The sequence below is a fragment of the Rattus rattus genome, chromosome 4 (assembly GCF_011064425.1).
Source record: "Rattus rattus isolate New Zealand chromosome 4, Rrattus_CSIRO_v1, whole genome shotgun sequence".
Taxonomy (NCBI): Eukaryota; Metazoa; Chordata; class Mammalia; order Rodentia; family Muridae; genus Rattus; species Rattus rattus.
Window position 1 is genome coordinate 58,514,096 of NC_046157.1, and position 18,615 is coordinate 58,532,710.

Consider the following 18,615-nt stretch of genomic DNA (forward strand, 5'->3'; position numbering starts at 1 on the left):
AGTTCATATATGATTTTGCTCAAAATAACATGCATTTTAATACTGGGTCAGGCTGGAATCCGAGATTTCAGGAATATTATGCAGTTTCCAAGAATAAAAATTTTCATCTCTTAATAAAGCATCACAGAATTTCATGCTATTTCAAAATATAGTGTTGCCATGAAAAAGTTAAACATTGTGATTTTTAAACCTAAAAATATGGATTTACAGTGAGATATGCTCAGTGTAGCGATCTACCCTTATGTTCCTTTAGAGGCAAACAGCTTTAAAACGGCAAGATTTTCTGGAGAAAACACCTGTTCTATAGCCATTCAGCAAACATCAAGTATTCAAATTTCTTAATAAATATAAAATGAATAATGTAACAGAAACAGGTTGTACTTGCCCTTGTCATTAAGCAGGTTGTTAGTGCCATAATTTGCATATTCATAGGCTTGATACACATTTTCCTTTTCTAGATATAGGGGAAATTAGCACACATTTGCCTTTGGATACCAATTAGTATTAGTAATTTATTCTCCTTTGCATTTTATTAAGCTCCACTAAACACAAGTGAATTTCATGAGGGAGAATTTGATGCTTTTTATATCTGCATTATAAATTGGTACAACAAATTAGATCGCATGATTTCTTCCCCAAACTCCACATAATCTTTCACTCAATCATTGTCTTTTTAAAATGAACACATTTGCCATTAGAGAGAACAAAAACTTTTAGCAGTACAATGCCATCAAAATGTCCCAACTGAAAACTTTCATGAACAGGATTATTTCATTACTTCCCGTACTCTGTAATCTAATCTCTGTACCCATTGGAGTGTGACTTGCAGACCTAATTCTATGAACATAGAATACCAAGCTTTCATTGTTCTCTATAGACCTCGCAAGCATGGCAGTTTCAGAAAGTTGGGTAATTTCAGTTTGCATGAAATGTTCACATGGAAATAGCTGATGCATGCGGATATTTGGCCATAAACATTTTTGCCCTTGATTTATAATTTTAATATCGTACTTACTGTAGTATATTAACTATACATAACTAGCGTTTTATAAGGACATTTTCATAGAAGTGTATTATGTACTTCAGCATCATTCACTCTTGCTTCCCTATGCTGTACTGACTTCTCTTGTGTTATTCTAGTCCATTCCTCCTAGCATCGTGATAGTATTTTCACCTGCATGGTGTATGTGTGCTTGCCTTTATGTTTATGTTTCTGTGTGTCTATTTCTGTGCATCTGTATGAATCTGTCTCTGTGCATATGTGTGTGCACGTGTGTGTGTGTGTGTGTGCGCGTGTGCATGTTTGTATGTGTCTTTGCAAATACAAATGTGCTTTGTGATATATACACACCAGTTTTTTGCTAAGTACATAGCTTATAAGAGACTTTTATTTACTACCTCAAGATGTTAGTTCAGAATTTGAGTGGAGCAAAGGATGACTGTTCTGTAAGGCAAAAACTAGCCTAGTTCCTTCTTTCCACAATACATAATTCCAATCAGCCCATCTTGTTATGTCTAGAAGACCATTCCAAAGCCTAGAAAAGCTTTACTATAGATAGATCATGTAGGACTGAGAAGTCTAACACTTATCCCAGTACTTTACATGAAGCTACTCACTGTGTGTCATGCCAATGAATTCTATACTGTAGTCTTTAGCCTCTTATGTACGGGCATATCAGAATAATTCGACATCCCCTTTCCTTATCATTCTTCTTTCCATTGTTGTGTTGTAATTATTATGTCTTCACACTCAGAACATCTGAAACTGGACAAACAGGACATCCTTGCTTAGTAATGATTTAAACAGAAATCCTTAATATTCCAATATTTTCTATGATGTTGTCTATATATTTGTTCTATATGTCCTCTCTTCTGTTGAGACATGTTTCTTTTATTCTAATTTCTTTTTTTTTTATTGTGAAAAGGAATAGTGGACATTATAAACCACCTTTTCTGTTTCTATTGATGAGAACATGTGATTTCTGTCACTGACTTTCTGGGCTGTTGTATCATGTTTGCATCTCTACAGCTTGCATTGTGTTTGCATTTTCCAAACTTGATTTGTAGGAATGAACTTTTTGATGTGCTGTAAGTTTCAATTTACAATTTTTTTCATTGAGAACATGAGCTATCTTACTCTTTGTGACATATTTCTGGTTATGACAGAAAGTTATTAGTGGGTGTATAATATGAAATAGATTGGTGTATTTCCTCTCATTTCTTTTACAGGAGGCTTAAAGAAGCTTTTCAGTTATTTCTTTAAAACTCTACTTGCTTTTAACAATGACCACATCTAAACTGGGATATTTCACAGGTGGACAACATTTTATTGCTGCTTTAATATTATTGATTGTTGGAAATCTGTTTTGAGAGTTTATGCCTTTGTTTAGGTTACATAGATAGTAGAATTTCTTTCAGTTTTTCATAAGTTTCCCAGTGTATTCAAATTTCAATGTATCATAATGATTTTCTGATTATGATTGGTATCTGTTTTAATGTCTTTCTCTTATCTTTAATTTTATTATTATACTTTAACTGTAAATAAACATTTAGGTAGCATTAAATAAATAAATATCAAGTAATTAAATAAACATTAAGGTAATGCACATTGCCTTAAGTAAACATTTCTTTCTTAATTAGATGTGATTTTTCAAAGAAACATTTCTTCTTTTTCACTGTTTCCTTGTTCTCTTTATTCCCACATCATGAGCTGATTTCCTCCTTTTTTATTATTTTTCTCTACAAATTGTAGCTTGGCTTATTATTGTTCATTGATGTCATATTTTGATGACCTGAGTTATATCAATCATTTATTCACTTTAGACAACTTTTTAATGCAGTCATTTATAACTATTAGTGTACATCTCAGTGCTGCTTTCAATTTATCACAGGGTTCCTTTATGTGGAAGTTTAATTCATTTAGCAAAGTAAGAGTCATTGATTCCCCTCTGGTACCTATTAAATCCTGAGTCACATAATTGAACAGATTTACAGTGCTAGGCATACGTTTCTTTCTTTGGAGTGGTTTATACATGGATTATACAGTCAGTCAGAATGTTCACAGGTGGACCAGACTGTTGATGACTCTTCTCCCCGGAAGCCTGCATAGCCTTCTGGTACTGTGAAAGCTAGCTGGTAGGAAGGAAGGAATTGGAAAAGATTCTGATTGAGTTCCTTAGGTTCTGTAATAAACATATGCAGCATCTTCAGCAATATGGTTTTACCATTCACTTTCAATAAGATGGAAATGCAATGGTCATATCATATATTGTAAGGTGGCTTTGGGGATCTTAACAACTGTGATAGATATACCCCACAGCTGGCTCTGGAATTGTTCTCGAGTAACTCTTGGCTTATTAGCAGAGCATTATCCATCCATGTTGGGGGTGTTAGAGTATAAGAATTACCAGACAATCATACCCCGGACTCTAATAGTATGCAAAAGCAAAGAGCATTTATTCAGCTTAATAACCTGCATTCAGGGGTCTCCCCATTCTAGAATGGACACACCTAGTGGACTCACAGGCCTAGGTTTTATTGTCAATTAGAGGAGTTCCAGAGAGGAGTATGTGTCCTTTTACCTTGATTGGTTAGCTCTATCTCTAGGGGTCTGAGTAATTCTATAATTAGTTAAACTCTGGAGATCTCCTAGGGGTCAGGGTTGCTAATTTATTCTAGCTACCTAGTCTTCCTTCAGGCCAGATGACAAAGGGGTTCACAGATTAGCTGCCCTCAGCTGTGGTTGGCTGATCTCGATTCCCATTCTAGGAAACAGAAACTTAGACCAAGTCTCCCAAACTCTCGGTTTGCAGCCCTGTCATGCAGTCAGCATGGCTATGAACTTAGTTCCTTCAGGGGTCTGCTATTCAAATATTTTATTTTGTTTTTAAGCTTATAAAATAGTAGGTTGCCATACTTTCTACATATCCTTAATTTTGATATCCTTAGTTTCGAATATCTCCACCTCAGATTTCCTCTTTTCCAATCTTCCTCATACCCTCTTCCTGACTAGAAATTTCCTGTCCTCAATACTTTATGCTTAACACATTCTGATATATCACCTTTCTTAAGGCCTCTCTATCTCTTCTCTCTTGAGTAGACTCTATTTTTAACCTTCATTCACACTTAAATATAAACTCATTACTCTAAACATTTGTAGTTAAGATTCACATGAAGGTCACCATGTGATGTGTGCTTTTCTGGGAATGTTTTAAATAATTCAGTATGTATTTCAATTCTATGCATTTCTCACAATTTCCATAATCTCATTTTTAATGTTCACTAAAATTGCATGCTGCACATATATCAAATATTCATTATCTAGTCATCCCATGATCAGCGTCTAAGCTGGCTCCATACCAGATTTATTACAGATAAAGCTGAAATGATATGTAGATGTCTCTTTTGTAGGGTGTAGTCTCTTGTGTATATGAGAAGTAGAAATATAGCTGGATTATTTGACAGTTATAACTGTAACTTTTGAAGAGCCTCTAGACTGATTTTTAATTGGCTAAGCCATCTTGCATTATTCTTTTTTTATTGGATATTTTTATTTACATTTCAAATGTTATTCCCTTTCCTGGTTTCCTGTCCATAAACCCCTTATCCGATCCCCCTCCCCTTCTTCTCTAAGGGAGTTCCCCCTCCCCAACCATTCCCTTTTCCTGCCCTGAAATTCCCCTATACTGGAGGAATCCAGCCTTGGCAGGAACAAGGGCTTCTCCTCCCATTGGTGCCGTGGGTCTGCCCATGTGTAGTCTTTGGGTAGTGGTTTTAGTCCCTGGGAGCTCTAGTTGGTTTGTATTGTTGTTCTTATGGGGTTGCAAGCCTCTTCAGCTCCTTCAATCCTTTCTCTAATACCTTCAACGCTCACCCCCAGTTTTAATTTCAATGGTTTGTTGCTAGCATTCACCTCTGTATTTGTCATGCTCTGGCTGTGCATGAAGCACACAGTTGTAAGCTGTCATGTAGGTACTGGGAATTGAATCCTGATCCTCTGGAAGAGCAGCCAGTGCTCTTAACTGCGGAGCCATCACTCCAGCTCCTTACCTTGTTAAAACACAACAAATAAATGTTCATTTAAAATAAAACTATAAAAAGTAAAAATAGATTATGATTCAAAAAATCTCTTCCATACCTTTAATCCTAGTACTTGTGAACCAGAGACAACTAAAACTCTTTGCGTCTGAGGACAGCCTGAGCTACATAGCTAGATTTTTGCAGATTGCAAGGGCTATACAGTGAGACTATGTCAACAAACAAACGAGAAAACAAAAAAACCAAAAGGCTTTTCTTTTTAGTTCTTCAGAGAATATCACTTCCTTCCCAGAGTCATCTCTTAAATTTCCACTTTGTAAGTGGGATTACTGCCAGTTTCTGTTTCTTATTTTCTAGTGAAAACCCGTTTGACTGGCACATAGTGTCATCTCAGAGCATTCTAGCAGATTAAAAGGCCAGCACCACCACCAACAAAAAACAAAACAAAAAAATCTCATCTTCAGAAAGAAAGGGATCATCCTTTCTTTATACGTTCTTTTCAGCCCTCAGAATGAATTCTGTCTATGAGGACATAGATGCTGTTTTCTGAAAACACTGAATGGATACATATTTCATTGTCTGAATGGTTGCTGTAGCCTTACCTATAGCAGTGTTCACACTGACAGTTAATTATGGTTGTCTTGCCAGGGATGAATGAGGTTACCTGTATTTGAGTCTTTGTTTCATTATATATTTGCCATTCTCTAGTGAGTTCCACATCATGTTAGCTCTTGTGAATTGTCCATGTAGCCTTTGAGTTTTCGGGGTCTTGTGCTCATAGTGGATGTAGATATAAATTGTGCAGTTTAAGATATGGTCTTACCTTACGTCAACTCTCCTTGACAGAACAGTTTAATTGGAGACTGTCTTTCAAACCCTTCCCCTCTCTTGTAGAAACAGAGTGCACTTGGATGATGAATCTGAATTTTCTTCCCAGAATCATCTTCAGTAACTTTTATTCTGTCATTCAAAGTTTGTCTTTTAACAGTTACTCTTCCCTCTTCTTGAACTCATGTGGTTTGTGAATTGTATCTTGGGTGTTCTGAGGTTTGGTGCTAATATCCACTTATCAGTGAGTGCATACCATGTGTGTTCTTTTGTGATTGGGTTGGGTTACCAAAGTGATGATGCTTTCGACTCACAGGAGGAAATATAGAGCAAAGACTGAAGAAAAGGCCATCCAGAGATTGCCCACCTGGAGGACCCATCCCATATGCAGCCACCAAACCCAGACAATATTGTGGTTGCCAAGAAGTGCATGCTGACAGGAGCCTGATTTAGTTATCTCCTGAGAGGCTCTGCCAGAGCCTGACAAATACAGAGGCAGATGCTCACAGACAACCAATGAACTGAGAACTGGGTCTCCAAAGGAGGAGTTAGAGAAAGGACTGAAGTAGCTGAAGGGGTTTGCAATGCCATAAGAAGAACAACAGTATCAACCAACCAGACCCTTCAGAGCTTCTACAGAATCAACCACCATCCCAAGAGAACACAGGGACGAACCTATGGCTCCATCCACAAATGTAGCAGATGATGGCCTTGTTGGGCATCAATGGGAGGAGAGGCCTTTGGTCCTGTGAAGGCTTGATACTCCAGTGTAGGGGAATGTCAGAGTGGGTAGTTGGGAGGGAGCACCCTCATAGAAACAGGGGGGATGTGGACGGGAGAGGGCGTAGCTGGAGGTGAAACTGGAAAAGGGGATAACATTTAAAAAATGTAAACTTGAGGCCAGAAGATGGCTGCGGCCGGGGAGCTGAGGGTTCTGGAGAAGAGTCTGGGATGGAAGCAGGGGAATAAGTACAGCGCCTAGGGCGAGCGACAGGTTCCAGTCCTACAAACAAACAATGGTCCCAGTCTAATGGGATTGAGCACCATTGGGACCCATCTGGTCAAGCAAGCAAACCAGGAGCACTTGCTGGGGAGCACTGCAGAAGAAAAGGCACTAGTTCAGCAGAGGTTAGAGTTCAGGATCACTCGAGTAGCTGGACACCCCAGTAAGGAAGACACCAGACTCTGCTGAAGGATCTTAACTCCTGTCTTGAAGACAAAGTCTACCTTGCGGGACATAACACTATCCTGGCGGACATCCTCCTGTACTACGGGCTCCATCCCTTTTAGTTGACGTGACAGTTCAAGAAAAGGAGAAAAATCTCAATGTGTCTCGCTGGTTTTGCCACATTCAACATTACCTAGACATCAGGCAGCATCTGTCTAGTGTCTTCATCAAGAACAGACTCTACGCCAACTCCCACTAGGAGCTCCCGCTGGGCAGCAGCAGAACAGAAGTGAAATGGAAAGTGTGTTCTGGACCATGGTACTAATGTGAACTGATATGACGTCATTGTCCCTTGTGAAAGTGTAAGCTCAAGTCTGAGTGTTTTATTTGTCCCTTAGTTGAGGCTTTGTAATTTTTAATGTAAAAGTTCAGCTGTTATCCAAACAAATCATGATCAACTTACAAATCTCGATTTTTATGAGCGAAGTTGATTTTAATAACAGTTGCAAATCAATGGCTCAACTTTAAAAAAACATTGCTGTTGGTGTCACATCTGGTTGCTCACTTTTTCATGTTTTTAAAATTCATTTTTCTCTTAGATATTTATTGTAGTTTATTTACTAAAACCTATGACAAATGATGTTGAGGAATCAGAAAGGAAAGATAGATATATTTGTTCTCAAAATATTTATGTGAGCTAGTAAATGTGGTTTTTGAAAATCACCTTTTGTTTGTGATCTTTCCTGTAGTCAGTATTTACTGAGGTAAAAGAGATCACTGAGCCCCACTGCTAGGGAATTAAATGTGTTTGTTCCTCTTTTAAAAAATGTAAATTTGAAAACCCAATAAAAGAAAAAAAAAAAAAGAAAGTTACTCTTGCCAATCACTACTCGATTGGAAATGTTGAAGTCACGTGGATGTTATTATCACAATTTTGGACATGCTGCCTTCAGCATTAAGGTGGAAAACTCGTTTTTCTTAACCGAGGGCACAATTTCTGTGCATATAATCTTGTCTTCCTGTATTCTCAAGCAGTGCGAGGTGCAAAATAATTGATGTCCTTTAAAAAGTCAGTATGAAAGTACGATGTTAGTTTTTTGACTAGGTAGTTAATAACTCCAGGAAATGATAAGCTAATATGAATGGATTTTAATGAGTAGCATGCACTTTCTGAGAAAATTAGTAAAATATCCATAAAACGAAGGAAGTTTGTTTTAAAAATGTTAAGGTGCAAATGATTAGTACAGGAAAATACTATATTTTATACCTATACGCTGATTCTGTGTCATGATTACCTTCTAAAAATCCCGGAAAGTTCTGGTTTACTCGAGTGCACTGCAGGAAATGGAAGAAACTTTCCTACCTCATTACTTTGAGATGTGATTGTGAATTTGAATGGCACATATGAAATGAGATGATTGATTTAACACTTAAAAATGACAGAATAAATTGTTAAAAATTTCAATTATCCATAAGTGGTAGGTAAGTCTTTTTTTTTTTTTTCCTTTGTGAATTATAACAATCAAGTCTTTATCAAATTTTCTGATCTGTCCTTGTCCGGAGTCTCCCATATTTGCATTTGTCCTTTGATAATAATGTATGTCTGAAAAGTTGTGAAGCAAATGGGGAGCCTACCCAGATTTAATAGATACTTCTGAGTCATAGGGTCCTCCTTAAATCAGCATGTCTCTAAACAACATGCATGGCTATAGAGAGGGCCCCCTATGGAGAGGTGTGGATTATGGCAAGCATAATGGGACATAAGAGAAATTGAAGAATCAAATACAAAACAAAACACTGTGAACAGATATGAAATTATCAAAGACCAAATTTAGTCAATGACAATTGAATGAAAATCACTGGTTTAAATCCACTTAAAAATGTATAAGAATTAATAAATACTGCCAGCATGGATTTGTTGTTTGATGGGAACTCTGAAATTCAATTAAATAAAATATTAAAAGAAAACTGTTTTATATTCTAATAACTGGATTAAATGTATTTTAATATATAATGTTCACTTCAAAATCAATTAAAAATTTAAAGGTAGGCCTTAAAAACTTGAAAATTTTAGAAAGAATTAACTATGAATTCAATTTTTATATTGCTTCTATACATTCTTCAAGTTAAATCCCATCTTCATGATGATATGTAGAAGTGATTTGTTCATTCGGGCAGTCAGGGTACAGCATTCATGACTAGTAATCAGAGCATGTATAAAACAGTCACCAGAGTGGTGCCTTGTCCTCTATACTTTCAGAGGAGAGTGACATTTGGTGTCTTGAGATTATACTCTCAAGGACAGGAAAAAATAGTTTAGTTATTTATAACTCAGTGTATGCATATTGATACTATGTTATAATACTCTATGTGTTTGAGAAAAAGCCAGTCCTGAAATATGAGTCTAATTCCTATAAGAAACTGTAAATATACCTTTGTCTTAGCAGCTGTAATTGTCTTAGTGGCTTACGAGCTAAATGAGTTCACACGTTTTTGTTCTTCCTGAAATCTGGCTGGCTGGTTAAATTCAGCTGTTCTGGCTTAAAAGTCCTCTCCAAGTTGCCTGATTTAAACTGACTTCTGTTAGGTTCTCACTGAATTGTTGTGCTTAGAAAAACTGCCTCTGAGTTCTTTGAACTAAACTAAACTGACTGGATGAACAGAAAGGAACTGCATGAACTGCCAACTATCTCTAGGTTTTTGTTTGTTTATTTGTTTATTTGTTTTGTTTTTGGGGGGTTTTTTATTTTTATTTTTTGCTTCTCTCTTAAGTCCCCTCTCTTGCCTGTGCTGTTTTCTTGAGAGTTTGGCTTTGGGCTTATCCTATCACTGACTCCTGTCAAATCTTTCTCTGATTCATTAATCTGCCCCTCAATTAGAAGTCACTTTCAAACTGGCTTTTTTTTTTCCAACAAACTAACCTTACCTTCATTGTTTAGGATTGGTGTGTACTTAGTGTGTGTCTGTATTCCTGCCAGAGGAATTAAAGGTGTATCTTTCCAGCCTGATCGCCCAGACCTATAAGGTCCTTGGATGTGATCCCTTACCAGAGCAGCCATATCGCTGCATTAAAATTCCTCCTCAAACCTGAAATCTCTATTGCCTCCTTGATATAGCCATTTTAAAAAAAATCAAAGGAATGCCTTTGAAAACCGAAAAAAAATAAAAGAGAAATATTGAAAAGCCCAAACCTTAAAGAAGACTTTAAAAATTCTGAACATAATTTTGTTATATAAAATAGAAGGTTCTCTGGTGGCATCTTAAGCAAAAATGAAGGACACATCATCGACAGTGTAAAAGGCTATCACTTTACGAAGGTATGAATGATGAATGGAACTGTATTTCACTATGGAAGATCCGAAGAGACAGTATCAAGCTGTAGACTGATTTATGCTGCCTTTTTAAAAATTGTAATGCACAAGAGAACACAGAGATGATTTTAAATATGAATTGTTCCTCAAAAGATGAATGAGACTTATGAATTTGAAAAATCATTACCTTATTTATTCCATTTATTTAATTTTACAGGTGATATTTGTGTTAATTCATGTGGTATACATACACACGAGTTTGAAAGTACCCCTGTATGTAGAGGGCAATAAAAGAACATAAGACGTAATCTCTATTATTTTGCTTCTTATTTTTTTATTTTTGAGACAAGGTCTCCCTGAACTTGAAGTTCACTATTTTAACCTTGAAAATGAATAAATGCATTTGCAAAGAAAAAAACATGTACTTTGAATATCCATAAGTAGAAACTCATAGAATAAATACCTTTGGCCTACCTACTTCTTTAAAATCAATCCACAATTTGATTATCGTTGACAGCAAGACCTTTATAAGGTACAAGGTTGCCAGAATGGATGGAGATTTTGTGAGTGGAGTTTGGAAGCTCATTATCTAAAACCCAGAGAGAAGAGTTGATGACACTGCCAAGATGAAGTTGGAAGGTGTGTGTGAGCCAGCAATCAGGCCCTCATCAGAAAGCAGATATTCTGGTTTTCAGATTTCCGCCTTTTATATTGTTTTAGAAAAGCTCCTATAATTTTAATTTGTATGTGTGGTTATATGTATATATGCATACTCATACAAGTAGAAGCCAGAACAGACTTCCTTAATTGCCCCATTCCTATTTTGTCAGACATTTTTTTGCACTGAACTGGGAGATTGCAGGCCATCAGTCTTCAAGGATCCTCCTGACTCTGCCTCCTTAGTACTTTGTTTGCCATATAATTACTACACACATCTATTTTAGCAGCATATTGGACATCTGAATTCAGACTATCATGCTGATGGACCAAGTAGTTGGCTGCATATGAAATTCTGCTATCCCTTTTTTTTTTTTGGTGTTTAGTAAAGTACGTTATTATATGTGTTCCGACAGTGTAAGAAAATTATATAGGATTTTCCCCCTGCTGGAATGTGAATTGGACATTGCTTCTTCCTTTTCTTTAGCTATGACACAGAAATCATGTGTATAAATGCAAAAATAGACAAATAAGAGAGCAGCATATTAGAAAGATACTGCCAAGAAAAGGAACTCTAAAAATTAAAGCAACCAACCTACAGGGAGAAAACATTCTAACATCATACACATAAGAGATTTAACAACTAAAGGTCTCTGTCACTGTGATACATGTGGGAGAAGGAAACCTCACCTGTGGTAACATCCACCTTAGAATAGCCCATGGGACTGTATGTGGGATATTTCTTCATGTTAATGGATAAAATGGAGTGTGTTAGCCCATGGTGGAAAGTATCATCCTGAGAGAAGTTTGCCCACAGTGATTAAAAAAAAAAAAAAAGCTAGCTAACATCATTCCTTTATAATCTACACTTCAATTCTGACCTCTATGTTCCAGCCTAGAATTTCTGAATTGGCTTCTGTCCATGATGAATTGTATCATGGAAACCAAAAAACAAACAAAACAAAAACAAAACACAAAACAAACAACTAAGGACAAGAAAAGCCTTCCTCCAAGCAAGAAGCATTTAGTAGCCGGGGCTTAATCACACAATATGAAGCAAAGTAGAGCTTGATACCAGAAGAATTGGGATATTGTGGCAGAATTGACCACATTATTCTGGTGACGACTGTGGAAGCATGAGGAACTTCGGGTGGAAAGTCATTGAGTGCTCAGGGTGGAATGGACAGTCCATATGAGATCTGGCTCGTAACTTTTCCGAGGGAAGGAAAGACTCTATCAAGTCTATTTGTGTGTCTTCTGTGACCCGGACAATATGCTCTGATTAACAAAATGATAGCACTACTGAATGAAACCTCCGGTGTTTCCTGGGAAAGGCTGCTGAGTCAAATGTGATTCATAAGAGACAAGAATCAGTAGGATGAAGTTCTGGGAGATATTTCCTCAGGGTTCACACAGAAGTTCTAGTCCATAGGGTCTGACCTCAACCATGTAGCAGATCTCGGTAACAAGTAAAAATTCCCAACGTGGTACAGGCATAAAAAATGCAAGCTTGAAGAATTCACGGAAAGTAGATGAGATCATACTTTGTGGCTGTGTTGAAGTCCGTGAATAGAGACCTAGAAAGTTCATTGGTGGAAGTGTAGCCTTAATTACTGTGGAGAAACCAGGCCCATGAAAGAAGCCAAGATCACAGTATAACCATCAAGGACAGTACTAAATATGGTGTTAAGCTGACCTGAGCTTCTGCAACAGAAGTGTTTGTATGTTTAAGATGGTATAGCCCAGGTATTGGTACAGCACAACCATCTGAAGCCCTATCTGTCATGAGTGAGTTCTGGATAGGAATATTTAGCATTTCATGCTATTGGACTTGGGTTGCTTTCCGTTGATTAGAACAGGTTCCTGATTCTTCTCTCTTGGAATATGAAAGTACATAGCATTTTAAATAGGAGCCTTAAGATATTTTGGATATTGAATGAAATCTTTGACATAAAAGCATTAAAAATTTAAAATATTGGGAATTTTATACTTTTATACTATATATTTTATACTATATGTTGATGTTAACTTGGAGACAAGAAAGAAAGAAAGAAAGAGAAAGAAAGAAATGGCTATGTTTTAACAGTTTCTACACCAATTTGTTGTCTACACCAATTTGTTGTCAAGACACTTTGTTGTCAGGATTGTTCAAACAGGAAGAAGAAATCAATTGAGGAACTTTACCTATCAAACTGGACTGTGTTTATGTATATTGAGCATGCTTTTTTTTGGGTGGGGGGTCTTTTTTATTTATTTTTTTCATCTTTATTAACTTGGGTACTTCTTATTTACATTTCAAATGTTATTCCCTTTCCTGGTTTCCATGCCAGCATCCCCCTAACCCCTTCCCCTCCTCTTCTATATGGGTTTTTCCCTCCCCATCCTCCCCTCCATTACCGCCCTCCCCACTCCTCCCGTTCACTGGGGGTTCAGTCTTGGTAGGACCAAGGGCTTCCCCTTCCACTGGTGATCTTACTAGGCTATTCATTGCTACCTATGCAGTTGGAGCCCAGGGTCAGTCCATGTATAGTCTTTGTATAGTGGCTTAGTCCCCGGAAGCTCTGGTTGGTTGGCATTGTTGTTCATATGGGGTCTCAAGCCCCTTCAAGCTCTTTCAGTTCCTTTCTCTGATTCCTTCAACGGGGGTCCTATTCTCAGTTCAGTGGTTTGCTGCTGGCATTCGCCTCTGTATTTGCTGTATTCTGGCTGTGTCTCTCAGGAGGGATCTACATCCGGTTCCTGTCAGCCTGCACTTCCTTGCTTCAGCCATCTTATCTAGTTTGGTGGCTGTATATGTATGGGCCGCATGTGGGGCAGGCTTTGAATGGGCGTTCCTTCAGCCTCTGTTCTAAACTTTACCTCCCTTTTTTTTTTTTTTTCCCTAATTGATCTAGGTAGATAGACACAGGCCACTGTGAGTAGAAACACTCTTAGGAAAGTGGGCCAGGACAATATTTTAAAGAGCTGAGTATAATACTGAGAGAAAGCAAGTTAAAATAATTTCTTCATGGTTTCTGCTTTAGTTTATTTTTCAAAGTTCCTGTTTTAGTTTCAGTCCATGATAGATCATACCCTGTAAGTCAAGTAAACCTTTCGATCCCCTGAGTTTTATTTTATCACAGTAACATAAAGCAAACTAGGACACGGTGATGATGCCCGATATAGACAAAGGACATATGCAATGTACACAAAAAGTAAGTTAATTAATATTGACAAGAAAAGTACATTGAATATGTGAATAGGAATTCAAATTCTCTAATAGTCACAAAAATACAAGTTTAAAAATATAGAAATGTAGACAGTAAATTATTTTTTATAAAGACTTTTCTAGTAGTTGACATTGAAGAAAAAAAGAGAAGACAATGTTGTTAAATGAAAACCAGAATATTGTTCCTTAAAGTTTAAAATAAATAGTATATGATGTCTTTTCAGACTTACTCTTCAGCCTACTACAGACGCCTGTAGGATTCCCTCTGCTCATTCTATCTTGATTCTTTGTGTACTCTTAATCTCAAAGTAGACTCAAGATCCCTCTAGCTATTTCCAGCGGCACTTGTCAACCTTCCATTCTAGCCCAATTTGAGCACAGATGTTCATTATCTGAAAAAGCAATAATGAAAATATTATGTGTTTGCACAATTCAACATTATAATTAGTGAAGTAAAATGAAACACAAAATCCATAGGTAATCATACGTATGTGGATGGAGCTAAAAACCATCACCTGGAGATATGTCATCTATATGTCCAAGCATAAGTATTATATGTGTGGTGATTTTAATATGCTTTGCCTAGGGAGTGGCGCTATTAGGGAGTAGGGCCTTTGCAGCTTTAAGGCCCTCATCTTAGTTATGTGGCAGCTAGTCTTCTCCTAGCAGCCTTCAGCTGAAGATGTAGAACTCTCAGCTTCTCTAGAACCATGCCCACCTTGATGCTCCCATGTGCCTTGATGATAATGGACTGAACCTCTGAACCTGTAACCAGCCCCAATTAAATGTTGTCCTTATAAGAGTTGCCTTGGTTATGGTGCTTGTTCACAGCAGGAAACCCCTAAGACAATATGTTTTCTCTTATATGTGGATGTTAACATTTAAGCCTTTGAAACTGTGCTCCATTCTAATAACCACAGAGTTTGAGTAACTAGTAAGAGACTAAGGGGTAAAAGATCTTCACAGGAAATGATAATAATATATACTTATGTAGATAAAAAGTAAACAAGAGTAAGAATATTAAGATGAGTGGTAGATAGGAGAGAAAAGGAGAGAATGTGTGTATGGGGGGAGGTGATCAGAAAACTATACAGAAACCCACTATGGTAGAAGTTTCTTCAAACATAAACATATGAAAATAAACTGAGTGGAATAACGAAATTATTGAGAAATAATCTTTCAACTAAACATCTAAATATTGTCAAATAAAAACATCCAGTGCCAGAAATGGGTTACATGTTGCTCTATTATTTACAAAAGGCACTGAATAGAAACCCTAAAACATTTCAGGATATTTTCAAAGCTATTGGTTACTTTCCACAGTGTAAGGGTATGGTGATATGGCTTTCATGTTGATGACTATGTTTGTATAATTAAAGATGGAGACATTGATCTTGGAACGAACTAGAAGCTTCACTCTAACTTACATGTCATCATAAAGGTACTCTTGATTCTACAAGAGGAGAAAGGAAATTATCAATATCATCCAGTTGTATACCCTGCAATCACTAATAGAGTATGTGTAAGATCTGCTGCTATGATACTGGCACAAATATTTTAGCAGTAACCACCCATTTTCTGATAGGATTTAAGACCCACCAAATGAGGTACAACTCATCCTTGTCGTGGCTAAATTGGAAAAGAAATTAATCCTAGATAGGCCATGTTCCTAGTAGAAAATCTACTACTGTTACTACGTTTCAGCTAAAGGAATAAAATGACTTTTAATGGCACACTGCTATGTCTACTGATCAGTACCCGATTTAACTCACAGTAGAGAAATGTCTTCTTGCCATAAATGGAAATGAACACAAGATCCTCACCTAGAAAGTGTGAAGAGTGTGATAGACCTTGGAGCACTCAGTTTTAAATGGAATATTTTTAGGAAATACCCTCCTCAAAAATTGGGCATCTATGGAGAAGAGGAGGCAGACTGTAAAAGCTGGAGGTGACAAATGACTCCGAGGGAACTAAGTCTTCAAGACGCAAGAGGACCAACACACATATGAACTCAAAGATGCTGAGACACTGGACCTACTATTTGCACGAGCTCAAGCCTGCCAGGCTCTAAAACTAACAGAGCCCCACACTGAGAGATTCCCACCTCTAATCAAGAAAATAGGTGCAAGAAATGCCACTGAAAAAGGGAAAAATGGATTTTCCTAACGGAGTATCACTGGGTACATCAACCATACCTTAGGGCAAGCCAAATAATCAGAAGTTGTTCAATACCAAATGAACTCAGTGAAATTTTCATAGATGTTTTGTTTCACATTCCCTCTGTATTGACATATTTTTTGTTTTACTGGTATTTTGCTTTTTTAATCTTGATTTTTTAATTTGGGGTTATTTAAAACCACAAGGATTTATGTTTCCTGTATTTTTCTCATGTTTTTTTCTTGTTTGTTTGTTTGTTTCAAAAATAGAAAATCAGGGACAATACTGAGAATATATAGAGTTGAGAAGGATGTATGGTGAGAAAAAAACAGATAAAGTATATTATAATGAAATATTGTTCAATACAAAAATATCACAAAAATATCACAACTCATAGGAGTTGATATTAAGTATAAATATACTCTTGTCTTACTTAATTACAGTAATAAGTCACTGTGACCAATGTAACTTATAAAAGAAAGCATTTAATGTGGGGTTCATATTTTCAGAGGCTTAGTGCCCATGATTCTCAAGGAAGGAAGACTGGTATCAGGCAGACAAGCAAGTTGCTGGAACAGAAGCTGAGAGATTTTGTCTTTGCCCCTGACCATATTGGGAATGCTATTGGTGTTTGAGACATCAAACGTTAGGCCAGTGACATATACTCTCCAACAATGACCTACCTCTTAATTATTCCCAAATGTTTCAAACAACTAGGGAGCAACTATTCAAATATATTCGTCTATGGATTCATATTATTCAAATCAACCCATTTGACTGTCTAGCTGACATACACTTGTGCCCAGGCCATAATTCATTTAGTCCTACTTCTGAAGTCTTTGTAGTGTTTCCCAGTTTCAAAATAATTCAAAAGACCAAAATTCAATTATCTTCTGACACCCAAGGCAGTTTCTCAATTGTTACAACCTACAATGACACAGAATATCATTACCATTGCAATTAGGAGGGAAGAGGGCATAGGGAGGAAATACTGCTCTAAATCAAGATCTAAACTTAACAGTAAATCTCATAAATCCTTTAGGTCTATGATATCAAAGGACATAACTGACTCTTTTCCCAGCTTTGCTGAGTAAGGCACGTCTCTTACTGTTTAGATAGCTCTCTCACCTGTCTGCACCTCTCCTTACCTATAATCTCATCACCCTGGCATATTCAACATCTTCACATCTCTAGCATGATACAGACATCAGTTTAATAACATTGCATAATGTCTCATCATCATCATCACCATCATCATGATCATCACCGTCATGATCATTCAAGAGTCTTCTGGCAAATGCCTGTGTTCAGCATCCTTCCTTAACATTGGAGGAAGAGGCCACGATCTCTTATTTTTCCTCTGGACCTTTCATGACTCTACCACTGGAAACCTATTATCAATACTGCCACGTTCAGCTGCCTATGTGGGAGAGAGCCTGTTCCTTCATTTAAATGGATTTCTCTTTTTATTTTTTGAGATTATAATTTCATTGTTCAGTCAGCTTCCTTAGTCCACATCTTTTCATCTTCTCTCTTTCTGTTCCTTCAAAATCCATGAACTACTTTTCTTTAATTGTTGCTATGCTATATTTATTTTTACACACACACACACACACACACACACACACACACACACACACACACACCCCAAATACAACTATCTCAGGTAGCATAATTTTCTTGTATATGCATGTTTTCAGGGCTGTCCATTTGATATAATTCTATAATCATCTGGTGTCTCTTACCTGATTAAGAAATCATCCCAAAGACATGTTAATTTTGTAGGTGGGAAGCTACTGAATGCTTAGCAAGAATTACTTTCTTAATCTTAGTTTTGCTTTCTTAATCATAGTCATTTTGATTCTTGTGAGATAAATTTTAAATTTAGTTTTATTTTTTTCCTTCTTGCAAATGGTAGCTAAGAGTGAGTTATTTACCAACCATTTAGTTTCATGTAACTTCTTTTCATAAGAATCATGTTTTTACATTTTAGTCAGTATCACGTGAATTCAAGACATTATTTTGTCTTACAAAAACCTCATGATTAAAATTCAATTATTAAATTATTTAATTATTTTATATATAATTTATGTTGAAAAGTGCCTAATAATTAGATTAATTTTTGTTCCTTTTCAAAATATACTTAATCTCTTATTTTTACAACTAATATTCCAGTAAATGTTATGTATATCTCAGTCAGCTGCTTGTTGGGCTTCTGAGAGGACAGCCATGCTAGGCTTCTGTTTGTA

General features: G+C 36.7%; 1 protein-coding gene and 1 pseudogene across 1 annotated transcript in view; both read left to right on the forward strand.

Moving 5' to 3' along the window:
• Ncam2 (neural cell adhesion molecule 2) overlaps positions 1–18,615 on the forward strand; it is a 468,347-nt gene that overhangs the window by 364,385 nt on the left and 85,347 nt on the right. The window lies entirely within an intron of this gene.
• Positions 6,773–8,492, forward strand: LOC116899040 (annotated as a pseudogene).